General features: G+C 37.7%; 1 protein-coding gene across 3 annotated transcripts in view; it reads right to left on the bottom strand.

Moving 5' to 3' along the window:
* The window catches only part of LOC120541868 (lysine-rich nucleolar protein 1-like), a 59,780-nt gene that overhangs the window by 17,113 nt on the left and 28,979 nt on the right, over positions 1 to 13,688 (bottom strand). The gene's annotated exons all lie outside the window — the stretch shown is intronic.

The raw sequence follows: 13,688 nt of genomic DNA, 5'->3' as shown, positions 1-13,688 counted from the left end.
TTAGAATTCTTAGATTTATATTTGATATCACTTTTATGATGAAATGTATTAAACTATGTATGTTACATTTACAGATAAATTATTAATTTTGTTTAAATAATGAATACTGTTAATAGTTACACATATGGGGTGGCACAGTGGCAGCACTGCTGTCTCGCAGGGAGTCATGTCCCTTGTGATTCCTGCCTGGAGTTTGCACGTTTTCCTGGTGGGTTTCCACAGTGTGCTCAGTTTTCCATCCAAAGACATGAAAGTTTGGGGATTTGGTGAAGCTACAATGATGCCAGTGTATGTGTGTGCTTCTGTTCACCTTGCGATGAGCTGATGCTGTTTGAATGAGCGCATCCCCAGATTAATGGATGTAATCATTAACCATCCTTTTCAGAGATATTGTGGCAAGGTGTCCTTGGAATTTAATGGATGTTTCGGGCACATGCGTCACATTGCGAGAAGTATAAACCTGGCCTTAGGCGCCTTAGTTTTCAGCCGACGATCTTGACTAGGGCTTATTTTTGGGATGGGGCTTATATTACAGAGCAGCCTGAAAATCATGCTAGGGCTTATTTTTCGGAACAGGTCCTATTTTCGGGGAAACACGGTACTTAACAAAACTGTGGCTCATCTGGACCCTCACCAATTTTCCTAAAGAGCAATGAAGGTTGTTGGCTGTTTCTCTAATAGCCTATCTACATCTGTTGTAACTTCGCAAGAGTGCTTGCTGCCTATCTCCTCTGCCTGGCTCCCTACTCCTGACATTACACTTCCCCCTCCCCTCGTCCCACAGCCTCTGTCTGGGATTAGCGTGAATAATCGCTCTTGTAAGCGAACTATGATTCCACTGCACCACAAAGTTTTTGCTTCTTGAACACTGTTGGGTGTTTCTTATAGATTTTTGGGTGCTGATCATGAATATCACATCAAAATTTACCCACCACGTACCTTTCAGACTTTTGTCATGGTTTTTTCATATATTTGTATCCAAACATTTTCACTCCTGTAAGTGACTTGTCAACAATGGTTTGTGCAGCCTGGGCATGTCCAGGCATGGAATCAGGCCAGGATGGAAACTGTTCTGTGGAAGTTGACATCCTGGGCAGGTCTGAATGAGCTTGACGCTGTCTCAGCATGCTATAAAGTTGGCCTGCATACACCGATCCTGTTCATTTGGTTTATATAGATAGTCAGTGTGTATGTATAGTATCAGTATAGTAAAGTACTGTATAGTATCTGTAGCAATATTACAGTAAGTAAGCTTGATGCTATAGATGTTTTGTTGTCGGGTGATACGTCTCGTCAATGTCGTAACAGCCGCGATACATTTTGCAATATCTGTGGCAATTTACACTTGTGCCTCAGAAACGTTGGATGACTGCTCTTGTGAAGAAAGCTTATCATCTGTATTTCGGCTGCAAAATTGGTGATCAAGACAAGGAATGGGTGCCTCACATTTGCTGTGCAACATGTGCTGTCAGTCTGAGAGCCTGGCTCAAGAAGCACTCGAAAGACAATGCCGTTTGCTGTTCCGATGATATGGCGAGAACAGAAAGACCATGTGACGGACTGCTACTTCTGTTTGACTGTGTCTGGTTTATCTGCCAAAAACAAGAAGTCAATTGAATATACTAATCTGCCTTCAGCAATGAGACCCATGCCACATGACGACAGTCTTCCAATTCTGAAACCACCAGAGGATTGGACCTTAGACGAACCAAATGAAGAAACTGCAATGCAGGGTACTGACAGTGACATGGACCCGGATTTTGAACTGTGCTCATCAGGTGATCCACATCTGATAACACAGAGCGAATTGAACAATTTGGTCAGAGATTTGGTTCTGTCAAAAGCAAAAGCCGAGTTGCTGGGTTCTTGACTGCAGGAATGGTGTTTGCTGTCACCAGGTATGAAAATTTCTGTGTTTCGAGGCCGACATGATATAACCAAATTTTTTGCACAAGTCGACAGTCTATGTTTCTGTTGTGACATTGAAGGATTGTTTTGGCCTTGGGTTGTGATCACAACCTGGAAGAGTTGCGCCTGAAAGCTGTTCTGCTACACAATACAACGTTTATCCTTCAGTACATGTTGGCTACGCAGCACACATGAAAGAAACGTATGAGGATATGGAACCGTTGCTGAAACACGTCCAGTATAGCAGGTACAACTGGAATATCTATGAAGATCTTAAAGTCATTGTTCTGTTACTAGGACTGCAGCTTGGCTATACAAAGTACTGTTGTTTCATCTGTGAATGGGACAGCCGTGCCAAAGAGTCATACTATTCTCGACAGAACTGGCCACTCGGTAAAAAGTTAGTTCCAGGACAGAAAAATGTGGCACGTGAATCGCTTGTTGGCCCAGCAAAGATATTTTTGCCTCCTCTTCACATAAAACTGGGACTCATTAAGAATTTTATGAAAGCACTGAACAAGGAAGGCGAAGGTTTTCGTTATTTAAGACAGAGGTTCCCAAGAATAACTGACGTCAAGATCAAAGAAGGCATTTTTGTTGGCCCCCAGATCAGCCATGTTATGAGTGACATGCTGTTTGAAGATCTGTTAGTTGGGCTGGAAAAAATTGCCTGGAAAGTCTTCAAAGATGTTGTTGACGATTTTCTCGGCAATTACCGAGCCCCAAACTACATTTAGCTGGTAGACAAACTTCTCAAAGCATACAAGACAATGAAGTGCAACATGTCACTCAAGATTCATTTCCTCCACTCACACTTGGACTTCTTCCCCACAAATCTCAGGGCTGTCAGTGACGAACACGGTGAAAGGTTTCACCAGGACATTGCTACAATGGAGAAACAATACCAGGGCAACTGGAATCCATCAATGCTTGCTGACTACTGTAGAACACTGCAAGGTGATGCACCAGACATTGAATACAAAAGAAAATCAGGAGCAAAACACTTTTAATTCTGTTGAATTTAATAGCTTATGTGAAACATAAACGTGACTAAATATTTTATTGTCAGTAAACATATAAATTTATATTTCTACGTGATGCAGTAAAATCAAAACTATATTTGTGCATACTCAGTAGGTACCTGTCACAATTAGCAAAACGTTTCAGGAAGCAAGATTTAAAAAAAAAAAAAAAATTAAGTTGCAAAATCAATCAGAATGTTCAAGCAAATTACAGAAAAAAAACCTGATCTAAATCCATTAAGTAGTTATCTTGTTTGCCAGCTAAGTGGGGGTAAAGTACACCCCGAGGCTGGAGCAGGAGTGAGGAGGGCCCAGCCTCCTCCCCTCAGCCCACTGCATGTCTCTCGGATTTATGCTACTGCAAGCGAAACTATGATACATAGCGAAATGAGAGAAGTCGCAAAATTAACCAGAATGTTCAAGTAAATTATAGAAAAAAAATTTGATCTAAATTTGTTAAGCAGTTCTATCGTAAAAATCGGACAGACAGACGGATGGATAGACATTTCTGAAATCTGCAGATGACCGTGTCACTGTCATTGACAAGATACAGTGCATCCGGAAAGTATTCACAGCCCGTCACTTTTTCCACATTTTGTTATGTTACAGCCTTATTCCAAAATTGATTAAATTCACTTTTTTCCTCAGAATTCTACACATAACACCCCATAATGACAACGTGAAAAAAGTTTACTTGAGATTTTTGCAAATTTATTAAAAATTGAGAAAGCGCATCCCCCCCCCCTTCCAAGAAGACCAGCTCTGCATGGGTTCACACCAAATTTTTTAAGACGTTCTACTTTGTCATCTACTCTTTGTCCTTTATTTCTGGCCCTGGGCGTGGTTAAATGTGTTTCTCACGGGACGTATAACGCTGCTTGCGTTGTGAAGGCGGTGGTTGAACGCACGCTAAGGAGTTGCGGTCGGATCAGCTGATGTCTTGCTGCTGCTGAGCTGCTTGTTCTGCTTGTCGCGCTGCACGTTGATCATTTAAAAGCCTGTTCAGCAGCTGTCCTTTTGTCTCACTGCCATCACGTCAAAGTGTCTTCTGAGAAGATCACACCTCGTGTCCCTTGTCTCACTCCCAAGATTTTTTTTTTTTATTATTGAGAGATTATCAGTAAAAGTATTGGTTCACAGCACACTTCCATCACTGAAATGTAGTACAAACAGTTTAGAAAGAAAGCCAACTCAATTTCGTCAGACAGCAGCTATCCACTTCTCTCTAAATTCTAGCTGTTGCTATCAGGATGCAAGTTTAGGTTTGCAAAGGTAAAGCACAACAGCTTTAAGAACTCTTATTCCTGGAGCTATAAGCATTTTAAATTCTGTTACTTGTAGGGATGCTATTAAATGATCAATTCTGTAGTACTGTTTTGTGAAACTTACTTGAAAGCAATTATTCTTCTTTGTACTAATCTTGAGTTTGTGCTTATGTAATAGCAATGGTTGTCAAATGTTTTCTAGAGTAACAGCTAGATATTCTTAATTCTCGAGATGTAATTATTAATATGAATTACCATTACAATTATTCAGTATATGTTTCTTACCACAAATTCTACAGTATGACACACACAAATCAAATAACAGACACAGTACAAGTTCTTGAAAAAAGCCACAAATGTATGAAATGTTCATAAGATGTTTATCCAGAAGATACATGGCTAAGAAGCTTGCTTAACAAGTTTACAAGGAAAACATAAAAATCCTGCTTTTAAGGTAACACCTATTGTTTAGTAAGCAGCAATTTTAACTTATTTTTTCTTTTTCTAAATGAAAACGTGAGCTGCTGTACTACTGTCCTCGTTTTAAGGACAAAATAAAAAGATCCAAATTCAGTTAACGTTGATTTTCTTGCCGTTTGTCTAATTGCACAGGACAAATACTCCAATTCTGTATTCTCAATTTATTACTCCCCTTTCCTTAACGTAAAGGCTAATATTATGGTCTTCTCTCACCAGTAAAGTCTGCCTTGCTGCTCTCTGTTTAGAGGAAGTTCTCAAAAAAAACGCGCACTAGGTACAGTGATATCTCAATTAAAGGCGCAATATAACAAAATAAATGTAAAGCTTAGAAAAGCAGAGTCAATTTACTGATCATGATCATGTAGTGGAAATTGGATGATTAAGAATGGCAGATTATCAATAAGAGTGTCACTAATTAATTGTGTATGCCAGTACTTGAATTGTTGTGAGTTTCACATTTACTGCTTGTAAAAACTACTAAGGTGTATATAGTATGTAGTAATTAGGTAAGGCTGCTTTGGTTAAGGAGGCCCTTAAATCCCTATGATTAAAACAGTCTGTTTCTATTGAGGAGCCAGGTATAAAGTTTGAAGTCTTCAGAGAGGAGGGCTGGTAAAAACTGCAAAGGGGACTACTGCAAAAGTAGAAGAGTTTTAGCTACACACCACATTTGTTTAATTTTTTTTCTTTGGTTTTGTGTGAAGTAATTAAAGCACTATAGTTTAAAAAAGCTTTTAATATGATTTTAAAGAGAACTCAGTTCTAAATGTTATAAAATTTGGTTAATACAATTTTGGAAAACCAGTTTGAAACATTCTGTGTGACTTAATTTATGGATTAGCTCACTTTTTAAAATCTATCTTGCGAGTGGGTCACATATTGCACATTTTCATCTTTTACCAATGCAGTAGCCTCCCCACAGCAAAACGCATCCCCAATTCAAGTTACTCAAGCACTAGATTTTATACACAGCTTGTACACCAGCTCATATCACCTGTTACTTCAGGTAAATTAAAAACTAAAATTTAAAAAACAAGAAAAAAGTCACTTATCTAGAAATTAAGAAAATAATTGTGTAAATGTCTCTCTGTAAATACAGAATTAACAAATATCTACTCTGTAGTTACAGTGCATTACACTAAAAAAACAAGCTCACACACTTATTACCTCCACACTGTAATGATTTCTTGGACAATACAAGCTCCAGACCTGCTCGCCTCCATGGTCCAAAGCAATAAGCAATTTTACCTTAAGAGTTCAATAGAGACAACATCTCAAAGAAGTGCCCATTGGAGAGGTAATATTTAAGACACTTGAACTATAATTAGTCACAGGCCTTCCACAACCAAACAACAGAACATTAATCAATTATATTTTTTACTGTCTACAAAAGCTATTACTCCACCCCAAGCCTATTTCTGCTTTATTTTTAACTACATGATATTGTAAAGTACTGTTAAAAAATGTACCTGGTAACACATGCATTCTGTTATTGTTCCCTCAGAACAGGACTCATTTTTGCTAAAATGTTTAATAAACAAAATATAATAATTAATTCTTTGATGAAGTAACCAAACAATTTTAAAATGCCCCAATTACAAATAAGAGAAGTGTCTGCACGAACCTGAATGTATGCTATGCAGACATTTTCTAACAGTTTTTTTTTCCTGAGTGGATGAACAATCAAGATAGCCTAGAAATAAAACTTTGTTCAAATTTTTGACCAGCACAACATAAAACATCAAGATCCCAAGTTATTTTGCTGCTTTTTATTTTTTATACTTGTGGAATTCTGGAATTTTCATTTTAATTGCTTCTATGGGCAAAGTATCAAGAGGTTAATTGCTTCCGACAGAATTCTGACTCAAACCAAAGGCTGTGAGCACATTACACTTCAGTTGGATCATATAAACTGGACATGTGTCCAATATTGAATCATCGTCAAAAATCTGCTGCTGATTATAATACTCTGTGTTTCACAGTTTCAAAAGATTTCTCTTATTAAAAAAAAGAAAAATAAGCTATGATGCAGATCATAAAAACATTTAAAATAATCATTGTACTCACTTTATTACATTGCATATGTTAGATAAAGCAAGGCATTAAGCATTACATCCTAATCGAATCAGACTCAACTCCTGATGTTAATTGACCTTGAAAAGAACAGGACTATATTCACCCCATGTAAAGTGAGGAGGATGGTTCAAGGGGCTAAAGAATCTACAAGCGTCCCACTGATGAAGTATAGCAGACGTTAACTGAGTCTAGGAGTCAGAAAGCCTCCATAAACTATCTTCAGACACCACCTATACAGTCCTCACAAGTTGCCAGAAAAAAAAAGCCACTGCTGTCATCAAACAACAAACTCAAACACCTACAGAATGCCAAAATGGTACTGGAACTTTCAATAGGATTGAATTACATGGATTGATGCAACAAAAATAGAGCATTTTAGCAACAAACAACAGAGGTGGGTTTGGTATAGAGGAAATGATAGGGATGCAGAAAATTATCTAATTCCTACTGTAAAGTACTGTGGCGGATCTTTGATGTTGTGGGGCCATTTATCTATCAAAGGCCCAGAACAACTTGTTACAATAAAAAAATATTTCCCAGTTATAAAAAAAAAATCTTGGGGAGGGAGATGAAATGTGATCTTCTCGGGAGACAATTTGAAGTCCAGCGAGAGACACTTTATCGTGCTCCCAGCTCTTAAAACAACGACAAGCAAAACACGCAGCTCACCAGCAGTAGAAACGTGAGCGGCAGAGATGCGAAGTGGCAAAAGGACAGCTGCTGTACAGGCTTTGAAATGATCAGGCAGCGTGACAAGGAGAATATGCAGCTCGCCTGCAGCAGAAAGACAGCAGATGATCCGACGGCATCTCCTTAGCGTGTGCTCAGCCACACCCCCATCACAACGCGAGCAGCGTTATACGTCCTGTGAGAAAGAGATGTAAACACGCCTGGGGCCGGAAATAAAGAAGAAATATTGTTTTTACAAAAGTTTTAAAGTAAAAGTGAAAATAATGCATATGTAACAATTCCCATGAAAATAAACTCTTTAAATTGTATATCCGGTAAACCAAACCCGGGGGTGGGCGAGCGAAGCCCCCTAGTCATGATATTAAAATCAAAACCTGACTGCCTCTGCCAGGGAGCTAAAATCTGTGCCGTGGTTGGATCTTCCAGTTGGACAAAGATCCAAAGAACACCCCAAAATCAACAGAAAAATGGTTCATTTACAACACAATCAATGTCTTGCTATAGTCATCCAGGTCACCTGTCCTAAAAACTGAAAACCTCAAGGCTGAGCTGAAAGGGAGAGTTCTCAATTCAAGCATGAAGCTCAAAATCTGAAGGATCTAGAGAAGAATGGTCTCAGATCTCTTTCTACTGTTCTCCAACCTCATTCCACATTATAAGAGATGGTTCAGAGCGGTTTTCTTGGCAGGGTGGGGCTTCATAAAACAATACATTTTCCTAAAGAGAACAAGCACATCTGGAACTTCTGACTCCATATTGGTATATCACCCAAAATGTGTTGATCACTGGGGCTATATGCTAAAGTTTCCAGTAGTGAAAATGACAACATATTTCCTAATCCTAATCCTAATCCCAGCCCCTTTCCGATACTTAAAAATAGGTTTTTATCATCTTCAGGAAAGAAGTTCTGAAATTAGATTCGCGGTCAACACATACCCTTGCCCATAACACTTTCATCACAATTTTTGACATAAAAATTAACATATTATGAGCAATGCTTATTGAAATTGAATAAGTAGTGGTTTCATAAAAAAATGCACAAAATTTAAGTGTCTACGGGTATAATGATCTTTTCATTTAACATCCAAGTATTACTATGTTCAGGTTTTGGGACCAATGGGTTTTTCCAAAGGTTTCCTGGAACCAACTGTGAGATTTCATATATGCAGAACCTGTAGCAGCCTGGTAATTCCTCAACGAGGCCACAGTGATGCCCCTGTCACTACCATGCTTGTACATAAAACCTTATTACTCTGTACTCAGCTTGTAAATCTTTAATGGTTTGGATTTACTTTGTTGTTTTAAATATTTACTTTTCTTTTTCAGTTTGTACTGAATTGCTGAACTGCAGTACATACAGTAGATGAATATCAAACAAGATGGCATAAAGGGACTTAATGTGTAGTACAAAATGTAACTTTGTCAAACTAGCTTAAATCAATTGATGGTCATGGAGGCTGAAGTCTATCCTAGCTGCACTGGACGCAAAGCAGGAAACAGCCTTGGCCAGGATCCCAACTCATTACAGGGTTCACTAATGCACACTCAGTTAGTTTGTCAATGCCTATTAACCTAACTGGCGCATAATTTATCATGATGGCAGAAAACCAGAGTCATCTTCTTCTTTCGGCTGCTCCTGTTAGGGGTTACCACAGCGGATCATCTTGTTCCATTTCTTCCTGTCCTGTACATTTTGCTCTGTGACACCCAAAACCTGCATGTTCTCTCTCACCACATCCATAAACCTCTGCTTAGGCTTTTCTCTTTTCCTCTTACCTGGGAGCTCCAGCATTAACATCCTTTTCCCAATACAGTATATCCAGCATCTCTCTTCTGCACATGTCCAAACCAACGCAATCTTGCCTCTGACTTTGTCTCCCAACCGTCCAACTTGAGCCGACCCTCTAATGTACTCATTTCTAATCCTGTCCATCCTCATCACACCCCTGAGAAAAACCCAACAAACACAGAGAATGTGCAGATTACCTATCAACAACTACCAGGTATGGGATATGACCTAAACAAAAGTGAAAAAGTATAAAACATCAGCAAAAAGAACAAAAATAACTTTCCATGTTGTATCTGCTATGCTAGTAATTACAAAAATAGGTTTTATAATTCCAATACTCATGTGACTATGTAACCCTGAGCAAGTTAACCACATTTCATTTATACATTAAATAGAAAACAAAACAAAAAAAAATATATGAACTATTGTTATACTGTATACTTTTACAAAAATAAAGCACATCTGATGGTGTGTAAAAGGTATGCCTATGCTCACAGTGCTTCCTTTTTATAAAACTATTATTGCCTTCTTTACAATCTGTAGATAAGTCCTATTTTAATTACATGAGTACATTTCAGAAACTCAAAGGTCCAGTATTTAAAAAATTCCCCTCACACATCAGGGGAAGGCCACAGTATCTATTTATATTTCAAGATTATATTGCCCTGCCAGGGAAGCCTCTGCTGTGATTGTATGATTCAGAATTCTTTTGGAAGGAAAAATGTGATGTTACATTTCAACTCCAATGTCATATTCTTTTGTGCCTATCAAATACCCTCAATCATCCTTGGACTAGAGAGTGAGAGATAACCATCACAAGGAAGGCCACAGCCCTCCTGGTAAGGTTGATGTTATTAAACAAAATAATAATAATAATGATCCATTTCAATTATGAAGAATGCGATTAAAATGCCTCCTATTGATTTTACATAAGCATGACTGAAAATGTTCTGTAATTGTTGCATAAAAGTAGTCCTAAATACACCACATAATTATTGAAAATATGGTGGTGTGCAAACACAACAGTTGTCAATGGTGAATATTTCTGATGAATGAAAGAAGGCCATGATACACCTGATGTGAATAAGACATATCAAAAAAACTCCCTTGTAGGGTGAAACACAGCCAAACTAACTGGAAATTAAAACAAAGTAACAAATCATCTGACCTGGTCCTCCTACTCTGTATCCACCGCCTGTGCTTGTGAATTCTGAGGTCACAGCTACATTTTATTTCAGTGTCCTTGATACACTAATAATAGTTTTTAGTGTCACTAATTTCAAGTAACCTTAAAAAAAATACATGAATATGTTGAAGTGGAACTGGGAAACAATGATGTGGTCTTACCTTTTACAGTGACTTGAAGCCATTTGAGTTTTCTCTTTTTTATCATAAGTTTTATGTAACTTGTGGATTATTATCACCTACTTTTGATCTGGATTCAAACAAAAATATATAATTTTAGTAAATGTAAAGTATCAAAAAGCTTTTTTCCCTCCATATCAAATCACATTGCTATTTTTGCATTAACTTTCTTGGCACTAGCCCCTAGAGTTAAGAATTCATATTACAGTTAAGCCTGAGTCACTAGGGGTGATATTTAATGATCTATTTCACACTGTCAAGTCTGAATATCCCAGGGCAGTAATCTGCTGCCATCAAGAGGATAAACAAACATTATGCTGCAAAAAATCATAAATATTTTTGTGTGTTTTGCCACTCACATCCATATTCAAGAGTGGGGTGAAGCTTTCCAGAAAATGAAAACAGCAAGTAAATGAGAAGCCATAAAGCCAATTTTACAACAAACTGAAACTTTAACTGAATCAAGCAATACTGATGACAATATTAGTTTGACTTCAGATGTTGACATGGATAGTGAAACTGATGCATATGGCACTGTATGACCTCCCCCTGGCCGACCCCAAGAACCCAACAGGGCTGCACCAAACCCGACTCCCAGCATTCTCTGCAGGAATCCGTGGTGCCACAGCCACTCAGGAAGGCTGCCCTGTACCATCCCAGAGGAGGCAGTGCTTCTCAGATGCTTACTTCTTCAAACCTTCCATCCAGCTGCTGGTCAGGTAATGGTCATGGCCACCCATCACACTATATATGTGTAATGTTTTTCAGTTGCATATTCTTTTTAATTGCTGGTTTAATATTCATCTATGTACAAATGTTCAATAACCTAAATATTTGAACGTTTATTACTGCATTTTTAATGTTAATATAACTTTTCAGTTGAAAAAGAATGATGAGGTATCTTTTTTTTTAAATATACTATATATATATATATATATATATATATATATATATATATATATATATATATATATATATATATATATATATATATATATATATATATATATATATAAAAGGAGGGGAGGTCTGCGGTGAGCTGGCGCCCTGCCTGGGGTTTGTTTTCTGCCTTGCGCCCTGTGTTGGCTGGGATTGGCTTCAGCAGACCCCCGTGACCCTGTAGTTAGGATTTAGCGGATTGCATAATGGATTGGAGGAGGGGAGGTGCAGTCTGTAGTTACAATGGCACTGCAGTCCTCAGTTTTATTGTGCAGGAATGGAGACTCTGGCCAGTAATCTGGCATTGAAGCACAATACTACTACTTCTGTCCTGAAAAATTCAAACAACGCTTTGCCCTTGCACAGGTTATATCAATCTGATGGTCACTTATGAATGCAAACTCTTGGATACTTGGTGTGATGTGCTGAAAGTGGGTGATGTTCCAGGGCCAGTACTGTGCACCATTCACCATGTTTATTTAACTAGTTGCAATAACATCCATACAATGTCTTAATTTTAAATTGGTTTAAGTTGAGGTATTATACCCTCTGTATTTTGTATGAAATGAATACCCATATGCCTCATTCAAAGTGTATTGTCTGTTTATGTGATATGTGAGTGAGCACTGTAGCACTGCTTTAAAGTTATCTAATCTTTATGCCAGTTAGGGAGGCCTGGTATGTCTGATGTGTATTGGAGTATTCCTGCAATTTGTATCAAAGTTCAAAGTTTCATTGAATTGCTAGGCTCTGCCTTTTAAAGCCTGTGTGCTCATATTACATTCTGAGGGAAACTTTTTGCCTAACACGAGTATTAAATGTACTTTTGCATTTGCACAGATCCTTTGGAGATCTTGTCTAGACTGCCATTCAGTAGCCTTGGTAAAGAGTATAACCAGGCTGTGCTGTTCTAGCTAGAACAACCTTGTCACTTTACGAAATTGTAGAGCCTTTCAAAGTAGACTTATTGAGGAGTGCATCCTCTTCTCTTGAAAGTCTGCACTGGTGGCTTAATAAAAAAAACATGGCCAAAGTCACCTGCCCAAATAAAGAATGTTAGAAATACACCATTGATCAACTCAGCACAATACCTAGCAGCATTTTCAAGAAGTACACTCTAATTCTGTGCTATTGACCAATTCTGGGAATTTTTGGATCCTCCATCATACAAGCCTATACACAAGGATACCAATACACTGACATAAACCACATTTCCAATTTCTTTGTGTTTGCACAAATTTCAAAGTTTTGGAATAGTGTGAGAGAATAATTTGAAGGTAACAATACTGTAGTTAAATATTTTGGAATACTTTCTATATTAAAATATAACATCTTAGAAGCAGAAAAGGGTTAATAAATGTCACAAACCTGTTCAAGCATATCAGGAAACCAAATAAAGGTCAAAGTGAACAACAAAGATAAGGATGTACTAGGAGAAGTTTGATGTAACGCACCAAATATACTAAAAGAGAGATCAACTGGACAGTTGTCACATACACAGAAATTTGAAGGGTGATGGCTAAACTTACAATTGATAAAATAGACTTTTATTTACTAAGTTATCCGAGTGTGTATGCCAATGAATCAATCAAAGTAAATGTTAGGTGATGCGTCTGCATTGATCAGCACGGTTATGTAAATTCAGTTGCTTATAAAATGGAAACTGCCCTTATTATTTTGACCATTCTGAACATTTTGCAACAGAGTGCTGTGAAGAATGCTCCCTCTTAGACATTTGCTGAGCAATAAATTAAAGATGGGATGAATAAGCTTTCTCCTGCTTGGTTTCTGAGTTTCATCAAGCTTGTCCTAGTAGAAGATAAGTTTCTTTCTTTAATTAATATTTAATTTCTACCACAATAGAACACATGTTTAAATGTGTTTGGAAATTTTCAACAAGTATTTATTAGTACACTGGTAAGAATTTCATCTGGTATGAGGGATAAGCCTTCCTTGGACTGTGAAGTTGTATATCCTAGTCATATGATCAGCCTGAATTTAACGATTTATAAAAAACTCAATAGCTATGTGGTAACATATTTGAACTCGTTTAAATGAGAGTGCCTGACAGAAACTGGAGTACACCATGAAAAGAATCAATCTGAAATATCAGCTCTGTGTATCACTTCATAATAAAGAAAAACCACAACTGAA

Source organism: Polypterus senegalus, chromosome 13, assembly GCF_016835505.1.
Source record: "Polypterus senegalus isolate Bchr_013 chromosome 13, ASM1683550v1, whole genome shotgun sequence".
NCBI lineage: Eukaryota > Metazoa > Chordata > Cladistia > Polypteriformes > Polypteridae > Polypterus > Polypterus senegalus.
Note: the sequence above shows the minus strand (reverse complement) of the source record. Positions and strands in the feature narration are given on the sequence as shown.